Source organism: Bos mutus, chromosome 7, assembly GCF_027580195.1.
Source record: "Bos mutus isolate GX-2022 chromosome 7, NWIPB_WYAK_1.1, whole genome shotgun sequence".
Classification (NCBI taxonomy): Eukaryota; Metazoa; Chordata; class Mammalia; order Artiodactyla; family Bovidae; genus Bos; species Bos mutus.
The window spans coordinates 55,386,358-55,391,476 of record NC_091623.1 but is presented as its reverse complement, the minus strand read 5'-3'; positions in this window follow the sequence as shown (position 1 = coordinate 55,391,476).

Genomic DNA, 5,119 nt, shown 5'->3' with positions numbered 1-5,119 from the left:
AGTTTTACCGTAATAAAATTTTTAAATAAAAAAAGAAATGAGCTATTTGTCTTTAATGAAGACAGAGTTTCAGTTTCACAAGGTAAGAAGAGTTCTGGAGATGGATAGTTGACTATGGCCACACACAATGTGACTGTATTTACACTATGACCACCACTGAACCGGACGCTTAAAAATGATTACAATGGTCAACGTTATGTATGCGTGAGTGCGTGCTCAGTTGCTTCAGTCGTGTCCGCCTCTTTGCGACCCTATGGACTATAGCCCGCCAGATTCCTCTGTCCATGGGATTCTCCAGGCAAGGATTCTGGAGTGGGTTGCCACACCCTCCTCCAGGGGATCTTCTTGACCCAGGGATCGAACCCATGTCTCCTGCATCTCCTGCACTTGCAGATGGATTCTTTACTCACTGAGCCACCCGGGAAGCCCAAATGTTGTGTATATTTCACCACAATTAACAGAAGAGCATATTGAAAAATGAAAAGAGGAAAAAGAGCTATCAAACCATGAAAAGACATGGAGGCACCTTAAGTGCACATTTGCTTTATAAAAGAAGCCAGTCAGAAAACACTGTGTACCATATGACTCCAACCATAGGACATTCTGGTACCAGGCTCCTCTGTCCATGGCATTTCCCAGGGAAGAATACTGGATTGCCATTTCCTTCTCCAACAGAGATGGTAAAATCTCCGTAGTTGCCGGGAGGTTGGACAGAGGGAGAAACAGGTGGAGCCCAGGGGATTTTTAGGGCAATGAAACTCTTCTGTACAATCCTGGGTGGATAGTCATCATTATTTTCCAAAAGTCATAGAACTGCATAACACTGAGAGTGAGACCCACTCTGAATTATGGGCTTTAACTAATAATGCATCAATCTTGTTATTCAATAGCTCAGTTGTGTCTGACTCTTGGACTACAGCACACCGGGCTTCCCTGTTCTCCACTGTCTCCCGGAGTTTGCTCAAACTCACGTCCAGTGAAGATCAGTCTTACTTCATTCTTCAGCACAGCTGCACCACACTCCTGCAAGATGTTAATAACTGAGGAGACTCAGGGGGAGGAGTAAGGGAATTGGGCAGGTATATGAAAACTCTGTATTCATTTCTCAGTATTTCTGTAAACCTAGAACTATAAAACAAAGGGTTATTAATTTTTAGAAAATGCACAGGCCAACCCAGCTACCAAGGACCAAGTCCAGCTTGGTACCAGGGCCCAAGACCACGTGACCTGGTGGTCTCAGCCCACCCACACTGTGTCCTCGGCCTGGGACGCCCCTACCTACCCCGAGATCTCCAACCCCGGGCTGGACTCCCCAGCAATCTTCATGACCTCTGGCCCCTGGAGGCGGGTGGGTATTTAAGTAAGATTTTTGATTGTATGTTTTGTACCCTTTTTTTCTTTCCTTAAGCCACACTGCATACCCTGTGGGATCTGTCCAAGGATTGAACCTGGGTCCCTGGCAGTGGAATCCTGGAGTCCTAACAAGTGGACCTCCAGGAAATTCTTTGTTTTTTTTTTTTAATTTTTATTTTATTTTATTGATGTGTTTCTTTTTGCCTACACTGTGTCTTCATTGCTTCAGTGAGCAGGGGCTACTCTCTAGTTGTGGTGAGTGGGCTTCTCATTGCGGTGGCTTCTTTGTTTCTGAGCACAGGCTCTGGGGTTCACGGGCTTCAGCACGCAGGCTCAGTAGCTGTGGCTCACGGGCCCTGGAGGGTGGGTTCGGTAGTTGTGGCACATGGGCTTAGTTGCACCGACATGTGAGGACCAGGGATCAAACCCATGTCCACTGCATTTGCAGGGAGATTCCTATCTACTACGCCACCAAGGAAGTCCCCCAGGTTTATTTATTTATTTATTTTTTGGGTTTATTTTTTATATGTATACTACAGTTGATGTATAATATTATATGTTACAGGTATACAATATAGTGATTCATGATTTTTAAATGTTATACTTCATTATAGTTATAAATTATTGGCTTTATTTCCCATGCATGGGAGTTCAGTCACTCAGTCGTGTCCAACGCTTTGGGACTCATAGACTGCATCCCGCCACGCTCCTTGGTCCACGGAATTTTCCAGGCAAGAATACTGGAGTGGGTTACCATTTCCTACTCCAGGGGATCTTCCCGACCCAGGGAGTGAACCCCTGTCCCCTGCATCTCAGGCACTGGCAGCTGGATTCTTTACCACTGTACCACCTGTTTAATATACCCTTGTAGCTTATTTTATACTAGTACTTCTTACTCCACTACCCTTATGTTGCCTCTTACCCCATCCCTCTCCACACTGGTAACCACTGCTAACCACCAGTTCCCCAAGCCGGGATTGAATCCATGCCCTCTTCAGTGGAAGCATGGAGTCTTAACTGATGAACAGGTAGGGAAGTCTCTAGTTTCTTCTCTGTTGATAAGGATGTGTGAGTGTCTGAGGAACCCAAGTGCCATGGCGGGTGGACATGAGCTAGATTTCATTTAAGTCCTCTTTTGAGTCGATTTATCTTTGTCCATGTTGTTCTGGATTCGCCAGAATGAGCTGATATCATTTTCCTTAAAAGGGGCTGAGGACAAGAGACTAGGAAATAAGGAATGATAAATAGTTTAAAAGCTCCAGCTTCCGGAATTCCCTGGCAGTCCAGTGGTTAGGACTTTGTGCTTCCACTGCAGGGGGCACAGGTTTGATCCCTGGTTGGGGAACTAAGATCCCACATGCAGTGAGGCATGGCTAAATACATAAATTTAAAGTTCCAGCTTCACTCAAGTTTTCATGGGAACACTTACAAGGCTTTGCTGTTGTTGTTCAGTCACTCAGTCATGTCTGACTCTTTGTGACTCCATCAATTGCAGCACACCAGGATTCCCTGTCCTTCACCATCTCCCTGAGTTTGCACAAACTCGTGTCCATTGAGTCAGTGATATCATCCAACCATCTCATCCTCTGTGGTCCCCTTCTCCTCTTGCCTAATTTTGTCTCAATAGGATTCAGTGTGTAATAATTTATTATGAATTCATAATTAAAAACCTATTTGTGAGCTTCCCAGGTGGCTCAGTGGTAAAGAATTTGCCTGCCAGTGCAGGAGTCATGGGTTCAATCCCCAACCCAGGAAGATGCCACATGCTGGAGCGACTGAGCCCTGCTCCCCAACTACTGAAGCCTGTGCTCCACAACAAGAGAAGTCACCACAGCGAGAAGCCTGTGCACTGCAGCCACAGTCATCTCCTCTCACCTCAGGTGGAGAAAAAGCCTGCACAGAAACCGCAGACCCAGCACAGCCAAAAAAAATTTAATTAAAAAATAAATATTTGTAGGCATAAGATTCCTTTTTCTGTGCGTAGTCGCTCAGTCATGCCTGACGCTTTGCAACCCCCTGGACTGTAGCCCTCCAGGCTCCTCTGTCTATGGGGATTTTCCAGGGAAGAATACCGGAGTGGGTTGCCATGCCCTCCTCTAGGGGATCTTTCCAACCTAGGGATCAAACCCAGGTCTCCTGCATTGCAGGCGGATTCTTTACCATCTGAGCCACCAGGGAGGTTCTTATTCTGAGGCCTTAATAAATACATTCTGAAAAAAATCGGTCAGTATTTCTAAAGCAGGCGCTATCTTCCCTAAAGTGCCCTGACAACACAGGGTGAAAACAAGGCCGGCTGCACACACCCGGGAAGGCAGGTCCACCCGCTGCCTTCAACAGCCGTTTATCATGGTCACTACATAAAGGGGAGGGGGCCTCAGACCCAAGGATCCCAAGCCACCTCCCTCCTGCCGGGCCCCTGATTTCTCATCCAACTAGACACAAGCATCAGGGATTGCCATCCCGGGAAATCGGACATGGGGCTGCTTTTCCTCCCTGCTCCTCACCCCCCACCCCCCAACGCCAAGCTCATCTCTACAGATGGCAGATCCAGCTGACTCTTCAGTTAGCTTCTTTGGGGGCAAGATTCTGGACAAAACCCCATAAATGCTGAACTACAAACCACCCCATATATACCCTGATTACACCCTGACCCATCTATCCTCCCCTCATCCCTTCCAGGGACAACATCCAGTCATGAAACCCTGCTTTTTAATCCAAAGGAAACAAGTCCAACTAATTTCTCCTACCAGTGGTTTCCCCATAACCCTGTGTGTGTGTGTGTGTGTGTGTGTGTTAGTTCCTCAGTCGTGTCCAACTCTTTGCGACCCCATGGATTGTAGCCCACTAGGCTCCTCTGCCCATGGGATTCTCCAGGCAAGAATGCTGGAGTGGATTGTCATTTCCTCCATCCCCAGGGGATCTTCCCGATCCAGGGATCGAACTTGGGTCTCCTGCATTGCAGGCAGATTCTTTACCACCTGATCCACAGGGGAAGCCCACCCGATCAACCCTAGTTGGAGGCAAAGACCAGCTCTACTCTAGTGCAGTAACCGTGGGTCAGGATGCAGAGGAAACGACTGGTGCAGCCCTGGTGAGAGAGAAGAGGTTCTGGCGCCTTCTGATGGTCATCTCATGCCACAGCTCGTCCTAAGCCGCTCCGTGGCGTCTGCTATAATCTGCCCACAAAAGCAGCTCCAAAGATACCTTTTACAATAGGTGAGTGGATGCACAAATGGTGGCACATCCGGACAGTGGCGTACAGTGGACGACAATAAACGAGCTGTGGGGGAGGGATGTGTTGGGAGTTCTGGATAAGTAGATGCAAACTACCATACATCGAATGGATAAACAACAAGGTCCTACTATATAGAACTTTCCTGGTGGCTCGGTTGGTAAAGAATCTGCCTGCGATGTGGGAGACCTGGGCTCAAACCCTGGGTTGGGAAGATTCCTTAGAGGTATCTATATCTATTTATCTGTATGTACACACACATATATATTTTTGGCCATACCCCATGCTTGCAGAATCTTAGTTTCCCAACCAGGGATTGAACCTGGGTCCATGGCGGTGGAGACATGGAGTCCTAACTACAGGACTGCCAGGGAATTCCCTCCCTGTTTTTAATTTTTTTTTTTTCAGATCAACATCTTACACTTTATAATACACTCACAAATTTTCACACAAATTTCATGTTTACAAGTACAAAAAGGCAAAGAACCTCAAAGAATCGAAGTTACTGTATCATCGACTACATTCAATAGAGTT